Below are 9,240 nucleotides of genomic sequence, written 5' to 3'. Positions count from 1 at the left end.
TTCTGTAGTCTATATACTTCCGGTTTTGCAATCTGCCAGAAATACAAAATGAAATGCATTGAAAAAAGTATGTTGAAGACCTTCATACATCTTTATACTGTGCATGTGATATTGTAATGTTAAATATTATGTCTATATGGCCTCAATAGATAAAGGTTTGTTGAATAAAAAGAAAACTTTTGCTACAAGATATTCTACATATTCTGGAAATTGCCGTTATCGTTTTCTTAACCCACTTTAAAAGAAAGGTACCGGTGTCTCATATTTTGACTTCTCAGATCAGTTCAACATCACATTCTTATCTAATACATGAATATCTTTTGATGTATTTTGAATGTACATTATTACATTTTCAGGAATGGATATAAATAACAATTTTCTCAAAAATATACCAACTGCTGGGAAATCCACTTTTAAGGATACAATTACACTACACAACATTTTCAGCTTCTTATTAAATGCAATGTGGTTCCAATGAGTTTTCTATCTTTAGTAATCAAAAGAAGTATTTATATGAAAACACTGCTCACTTCTGTTCTTTAGATGTAGTTGGTCGGGTGAGATAATAATAAGTCTAATAGGGCTTTGTTGTAAACCATTGGAACGATCAGTGTTTGGTTATATCATAGAGGTTTTCCTTCACAATGGGTATCTTGTATTGTAAGGATTAGTAAATATTTCTAATTAGGACAAAATTAGAGTGTATGAACACAGAGATGATTACACAGTATAGTGCTACTTTTGTTTTGTAAAATTCTAGCTGGGAAAACTGGACAAAAACAAAATATAATTGTTTTTCAGCAATATATTGATTATCACAAAATGGGGGGCAACCATATGAGTACAAGTGGGGGGAAACATATACTGAAAACTGAATATTTTAGTAATCAAGAAGATGGGATGAAAAATAATAATTCTATTTACATCCACTCACATATGAATGTAAAATTCAGGCATTTCAGGTTAAGGATAATAGGAATTGATTCTTAAAATAGTAGATCATCTACTCCCATCCATCGTGGGATATGAAGAAAATGGAAACCGAAACATAGTGGTATAGTACGGAACCCTCAATATCGAGATGAGGACTCAGCTGGTTTGTCTTTACGCATTTTACATCTTCATCGGTACAATCGTTTGATTGGCTTCAGATGTAGACCTCTCTCTCCACATAACTTAACGTGTTTTGCTTGGATGTCTTCCTCAGGTGTGTTTAGTTTGTTGTCTAAATGGTTTACCTATATCAGATTATACCATATTTTCTTTTCAGATTCAGAATCCAGTAGCTAAATATATCAGTTTATTTTCAATCTTTTGGCTACAATCTAGTGTTTTGGGGGTGAGCATACATTCCCCTTCCTCACTGTGTATAAACACCTCCCTTGCTTGACATATTCCTATTGATGTTGCCGTCTTGAAATCCTCCATCTGTCTCCAACACTTTTCCTGGGATACATCCTCATCACAATATAAATGCACACATAAAAATAATTAATAATGATGTATTTTCTTATTGAGTTCCTTTATTTTTTTAATGCAATTTAGTTGCATATACAGTATGAATGGTTGGTATATCAGGTACGCAGAAAAGAATAAAGCACCAACATTTTCTTGACAATTGGGGTCAATGAATGGTGCTGGCTAAGTAAGAAATTCACTTTAGTAGTTTTTGTCGTTTCATATCTTTAAGACCTGTTCACCAGCCACAAACATCCAATATGCATCAAACTTGCATACAGTCATTGTTTTGCTCAACTGTTGTCCTAACACTTCTATTCAAAAAGGCTTTTGTCAAAACGTGACATACTAATTGATCAAACGTAGGTGATTTCATAGCTTTAGCAATTATTACTACTACTATTACTACTACTACTACTACTACTACTACTACTACTACTACTACTACTACTACTACTACTACGACTACTACTACTACTACTACTACTGCTACTGCTACTACTACTAGTACTACTACTACTAATAATAATAATAAATGTTAGGGATTCATTTTGGATTTCTATTAATCCTCAAACTCAAAGTGATTAAGGGGGCTATGCACTAAGCTCCGTAAAGTGGCTTTAAGAGCGGAAAGTGCTTTGCAAATGTGATATTCCGCTCAGCGCGATTCACAGAGCAGCGCTAATAGGCACTTTACGTCTTTAAACTGGGTTTTTTCCTGAAAATTTTCTAAGTCCCACCAAACACGTACGATCAGCTAAATAAGCTGATTTCTGCCCTTCTGCGGGATTCTCTAAGCTACGTTAAGAGATCGTTCTTTAAAAACCCGCCGAAAAAAAAACACGCCAGCCCAAGGCAGACGGAAAAGAATCAGGACTTTGAAAACTGTCTTTGTTTACATTTTTGCAGGCGCAACATCCATACAACAGGCCGGAGAGTGTCCCCGGCTGACCCCGCGGTGTATCCGCAGGCCTGCGGTACCAATGTTGTACCTCAAAAAAAATAAACAATATTTCTAACTAAATACACCCCCCTCCCCCCGGCCCCTAACACATACAATACAGTAATGGGCAAAATTACTATTATCCACATATGGATAATAATGCATTTGTCCATTTAAAATACAAATAAATTACAATAAATACAGTAAATACATATTACACTTACCTTTTCCAGGCACCCACGATGAAGGCCATATTCATCCTCATCTTCATCCTGCCCACGTCCCTCCGGTGCTGCAAAACATACAAAACAATCAAAAGAGCCAATGTAATGTCCCCTATCCCCTTAATCAACTTAGCGGTCATTAACCGCTACAGTCATTAAGGGGTTAACCCACCCTCACCCACCACTCGGGAGGCCTATACATCCTCCCTCACTACCCACACCGTGAGGCCTAACCACCATCACCTACTACCCAGGCGGGAGGCCTACCCACATACCCTTGGGGCCAATACCCCCTTCCCCCACCCCCAGTACCCACAATAAAAACAATACACAGCCCCACAATAAACATCATTATATTTATTAAATACATAACCCGCCCCCTGTGCCCCCCCATAAATACATGATTTATTATTTTACATACAGGGTTAATACCCCTGGCCCACGGGAGTCCCCGGTGGGCCTGATGGGTGTCCGTAGACCTCACAGTTGCCCAGAAAAAGGTTCCAAACAGGGTCTGGAGGCCTACGGGTGGTCCCCGTCAGGCGCCGTTGTCCACCAGGTGGTCTCCGTGGGTCACCGTGGGCCACAATGGGGTCCCCATGGGTAGGCCCGTGGGTAGGCCCGTGGGTGTCTGGGAGCCCCGGGTCAGACCCACAGCCTGGCACCCGTGGAAAGTGGTCCCCGCAGACCAAAGGAACCAACCCTGTATGTAAAAAAAATAAACCTGTCCTATACATTTAAATACATAAATACACATACAGTACAGTAATGGGCAAAATAACTATTATCCAGGTATGGATAATAGATTATTTGCCCATTATTAAACACATAAATCAGCATAAATAAATTAAGTTCTATTTACTCCCTGGCCATGGTGGGCATCCGGGCATCAAACGGCCACCGTTGGCAAAAAAAACATAGCAACTATTTTCAAATGCCAGTTAACTCCTTAATCACCTTAGCGGATAATAACCGCAACAATAATTAAGGGGTTCACCCACCCTGACCCCATTCATTTGTACAGTGGGATATATATATATATATATATATATACAACTGTATGTGCATCTGCATGTCTTAGGCAGGTCTGCAACCCCATCTTTCCCCATTATCACCCAGCATACAGCACTTGCACTGCAGCAAGGGATTCTGGGAAATGACATGCAAATGAGCACACAGTGTTACTTTTTGCCTCAAAAACCATTTTTAACATGGTTCCCTATAGGCTTAAGCTTGCTGCATGCAGATGAGCATACAGTTGTATTTGCATATTTGCATTCCTGTGGAGGGTTTTTGTCACTTTTTTTACTCACCATAACTTTACTCAGTATTATGGTATATATATATATAGAGGCTTTTGAATATTTCTTAGCATCCCCTATCTAGAATTTACATTTAGCATAATTCCCTTAATATCTGTGCATCCCTTGGACTTTATCCCCGAGTTACGGCTGTAATCTCGGCCGAGTGACGTCAGCAGTACAATATCGCGACATCAGAGGAGGAACCAGGGAGCTCAGGAGGGCAGCTGCAGGCGGAGGAAACCTACCACAGAGAATCTTGGCGTTCCACGTGGCGAGGAAGCAGACCATCATTCCAGGCAGCAGGACGGAGAGGATTTTATATCCTATATGCTTGTATACTTCTGCTACTTAGTAAGTGGCGATCTACCTTTCCACATTGACCATTACAAAACGTACTTCACCATATTTTGTCTCTTTTCTATTTTGTTTCAGAGAAATCAAGGACTCTAATATATCCCCAGTCTATTCATGCTCATATTTTATTATTTAGTTAACAGTTTGCACCTGTGTTTTCCCCTTTTCCATATTATATATATATATATATATATATATATATATATATATATATATATATATATATATATATATATATATATATATATATATATATATATATATATATATATATATATATATATATATATATATATATATATATATATATATATATATATATATATATATACACACTGAGTTAAGTTATGGTGAGTAAAAAAAGTGACAAAAACCCTCCACAGGAAAGCAAATATGCAAATATAGCTGTATGTTCATTTGCATGTCTTAGGCAGGTCTGCAACCCCGCCTTTCCCCATTATCACCCAGCATACAGCACTTCCACTGCAGCAAGGGATTCTGGGAAATGACATGCAAATGAGCACACAGTGTCACTTTTTGCCTCAATAACCATTTTTAACATGGTTCCCTATAGGCTTAAGCTTGCTGCATGGTCACAGCTTCGAGCACAGCCAGGGTTAAGGTGCATACCCAGAAAACCACCCACAGACAGCTTTTTTTTTTTTTTTTTTTTTTGTAGCCCGGGTGGTGAAAAAGTGATTCCACCTCAAAAACCGTGCTCGTGGTCAAGTGAGACCAGGTGCGCTCCACATGTGACAGTCTTCTCCGAAGAGTAGGCTAGTCCGGTTCCATGACGTCTTCCTCCGAAGAGTCCGACGTCCTTCTCGTTCCCTCCTAGTGCAGCTGCGCCGCAGGAGGGTCCAAGTCTTTAGGGATTTCAGCGTACGCCTACTATCCCACCGTAGTCTTTTCCCGAAGGAGGGGTGACCACCGACCAGCACTTAGTCTTCTCGCTCTCCGATGAAAGAAGGGTGACTATAACCCAACACCAACAAACAAAAAAAGTTCATAGTGCAAGTGCTCCTGTGCGCTGTGTGATGCAGTGCAGGAAGTGCTCTGACAGACGACACAAAAAAATGTGCACGAGTGCACGCCCGGCCCTTTGCAAGGCCAGGCGGGTGAAAAAATAATTTGGCTTGTCCCCTCAGCGGAAGGCAATAAGGGGGGCCAAAGTGCGGGAAAAATAGGGGACGGTGCAAAAAAATCTGTGCAGATCAAGTGCTCGTAAGTGGAGGCCGGACGCCAAAACGACCAACCACAGTGCAGCAAGTGATACTCCACCAGGTTATCCAGGCCTGGGGTGCAAGATTAAAAAGCCCGGGCTACTTTGCATCCGCGGCCTCAGCCCATGACCAGACCAAGTGGTGCAACCAGTGCCATCCTTCACAGGACAGACACTACACTTGATCTTAGCCAAAAGGCCGAGAAGCGATCAGCTGTTTCGACCTTGATGGGTCTCATCAGTGTGGGGTTGATTTTACTGGGAATGCAAGAGAGGCTTATGGGATAGGCCAAACCATAATACTGAGTTAAGTTATGGTGAGTAAAAAAAGTGACAAAAACCCTCCACAGGAAAGCAAATATGCAAATATAGCTGTATGTTCATTTGCATGTCTTAGGCAGGTCTGCAACCCCGCCTTTCCCCATTATCACCCAGCATACAGCACTTCCACTGCAGCAAGGAATTCTGGGAAATGACATGCAAATGAGCACACAGTGTCACTTTTTGCCTCAATAACCATTTTTAACATGGTTCCCTATAGGCTTAAGCTTGCTGCATGGTCACAGCTTCGAGCACAGCCAGGGTTAAGGTGCATACCCAGAAAACCACCCACAGACAGCTGTTTCGACCTTGATGGGTCTCATCAGTGTGGGGTTGATTTTACTGGGAATGCAAGAGAGGCTTATGGGATAGGCCAAACCATAATACTGAGTTAAGTTATGGTGAGTATCCTGTGGAGGGTTTTTGTCACTTTTTTTACTCACCATAACTTAACTCAGTATTATGGTTACTCAGGCTATTGAGTTAGTTGATGCTAATCCAAGAGGTGGGAGTAGATTACAGCAGGCCAGTATGCGTGAAGCATACTGGATCTATGAACTAAAAACCCTCTCCCCAAGAGGGGTGAATATAGATTTTGAACTAAAAGCCTTTCTATGATCCAATGTATTGAATATGCTTCTCATTATTTATTTATTTATTTTTTAACCCTTTTATGTGATTTTATGGATTAATGTATTAATGTTGTTATATGTATTTGTTTATGTAAGTTTGTCATTTCTGTCTAGCATTGGCCCATTTATGTGCCACCCTGAATATGTCCAACATGGGGTTAAAATTATTGTAATCACTAATTAACCAATTGGAGTTAAGGACTGACAGTATTTATATCATCAAGTCTAAGGGGTAGGCACATCCCTTGAAGAAGTGCGCGCATGCGCACGAAACGCGTCGGGAAGTATTTGAGTGTTTTAGAGCCTTGTCTGGCCCGTGGAGGACATTGCAGTTCAGCAGGTGTAGCCGTGGTGTAGCTGTGGAAGAGGAGTGAAGGAGGAACGTCAGCGTTGGGAGTTTCGTGAGGCGCGACGTCACATCTTCCCGGAAATCCCGTAGTCTGTGTGACTCCCCTTCTACCCCTGTCACGTGGGGACGCCAGTGAGAGCGCTCGGGTCACCATCTTGGAAGATCACCAGCAAGATTCCAGCTTGTTGCCTGTATTTGTCCAGCATCTTGTGAGTAGGGTTTCACTTTTACCCCTCCGGATGCGTGTTATATCTATAACCCTCCTAGTATCCAGTATTAATAAATTAGCTTTGTTTTATTCTTCAGCCTTGCTAGTGTGTTTTCGTCTGTTTGTCTTGTTTATCTTGTGTTGTTAGTCTGTCATTATTTTAGCTAACAGTGATTGGCATACTGCACCATAATTTGTTTTTTTCTTTTTTCCCACATATTGCACTCCGTTGATGTGAGATTCCTTTATCACCAGTTATATAAGAACTCCATTTGGACTATAGACTTATGGTTTGGTCTTTCCATTATTTTATCATTGTGGTGCCGGTATCCTCTTTTTTCCTATAAAAATATATATGATACTGAATAGATGTGCAAGATGAGACCCTCACGAGACTGACACAGAGGGGACATGTAAACATGTCAAACCCAGACCTCTATGTCATCGCCAACTACACTACTGTACTAATATCAATGCAGTCGTTTAGGCCATCTGGAGCCAAAGTCCCCAGAACATAGATCCAATAGGTCTCCCGTAAGTTTAGAAGTTTATGCCTATCTCCATTTAGTAAATTGGGATTAATGACTTTAATACCCATAACTGCCAATGATGTAGGATCCTGATTGTGTTTGGATAGATAGTGGCGAGGCAAGCTGTGAGATTGTAACCCATGTAGAATATTTCTCCGATGTTCTAGGAACCGTGTACTTAGGGGGCGTGCAGTTCTTCCGATATACTGAATACCACATGGGCATGAAAAGGCATAGACCACAAAGGAGGTTAGACAATCGATGTGTCCTTTGACTAAGTGTGAAGAATCATTGGAATGAGATGAGATGGAATTTGATGTTTTCAAATGCTTGCAAGTTAAACATCTAGCACGCTTACAAAGAAAATTGCCATTAGATGGTTGTTTATTTTTAATCAATTTTTGATCAACGCCCTTTAGTCTACTGGGTGCCAACTGGGATTTAATATTCCTAGCTTTTTGAAACACGACTGGCGTCCTGGAAGGTAATCTGTTACCAATAATGGGATCGTTTAGCAAGATGTTCCAATGAGAATTCAAAATAGACTTAATCTTAGAGTGAGCGTTTGGTTATACTAATTTGGTTCTCTCATACAAGCCCTTCTCAAATGAATAGCATTTATTGTCATCAAGCTATTTCAATCTATATCTGAGCTGACCAAATTGGACAATTTATTCTAATCTACATTTATTATATTTATTATTTACTACGAAATACAAATGTCTATTCTTTGCATTATATATTTATATATTTTTTATTTTATAATTTTTGTGTTTATATACATTTTGGTATTTCATTTTAGTCCTCCTCCCTCCCTCTTTTTTTTTTTTTTTTTTTCTCTCTCTCTCTCTCTCTCTCTCTCTCTCTCTCTCTCTCTCTCTCTCTCTCTCTCTCTCTCTCTCTCTCTCTCTCTCTCTCTCTCTTTCTCTCTCTCTCTCTCTCTCTCTCTCTCTCTCTCTGTCTCTCTCTCTCCCTCCCTCTCTCTCTCCCTCCCTCTCTCCCTCTCTCCCTCTCTCCCTCCCTCCCTCCCTCCCATATTTATATACCAAAGAGATTTCCCTCTTTTTTTTTTTTTTTATATATACTGCACCTTTACATAGCTCTGTGTCTAACAGCAATGTATTCACAGACCAAATAGATATTGCTTAGTTGCATTGAAACACATGAGAGAGAGGGAGAGTTTCCATATAGATTCCATACAAACACTATGGAGTCATTATTAGACTTTTTTCATATCTTTATATTTGGTATTTATATATATATTTTTGCTTTTATTGGACTGGTTATATAACGATAGGTTTTATCTATATTTTTTATTCAATATATATTTTTTCATTCGTCATTTATTGTTTGTCACATAATATTGCTGTGAACCTACTAGCATTATGTTTGTATGGTAAACAAAGGGTTATGTAACATGAGTCTTCCTCAACTGGTACTAATCAAATTAATTAGCTAGATTCTTCTGATAGGATTGTTTTATCTATATATACTAATGATGCTACATCCTAGATCCATCCCCTGATGAAATCATGTAATGTGAAGAAACGCGTAGGGTGTATGTTGCGTTGCTGAAGTGGACACTTACCTTCTGCATCTTGGATTTAATACATGAACGAGGCAACTACTTCCAGCTCAGATACAGTACACATTTGTATCCGGAACTTGTTTTACACCAGCTTTGTTTCCGGAGGA

At 39.8% G+C, this 9,240-nt stretch overlaps 1 non-coding gene across 1 annotated transcript; it reads right to left on the bottom strand.

Annotated features, from left to right (window-relative positions):
- Nucleotides 1–5,527: 5,527 nt before the first annotated feature.
- Nucleotides 5,528–5,716, bottom strand: LOC142477041 (U2 spliceosomal RNA). The gene has a single exon (XR_012792143.1). It is a non-coding gene; the product is annotated as a U2 spliceosomal RNA (small nuclear RNA).
- Nucleotides 5,717–9,240: the final 3,524 nt, after the last annotated feature.

Source organism: Ascaphus truei, unplaced genomic scaffold (assembly GCF_040206685.1).
Source record: "Ascaphus truei isolate aAscTru1 unplaced genomic scaffold, aAscTru1.hap1 HAP1_SCAFFOLD_1893, whole genome shotgun sequence".
NCBI classification, from domain to species: domain Eukaryota; kingdom Metazoa; phylum Chordata; class Amphibia; order Anura; family Ascaphidae; genus Ascaphus; species Ascaphus truei.
This window is presented reverse-complemented; position numbering and strand designations above follow the sequence as displayed.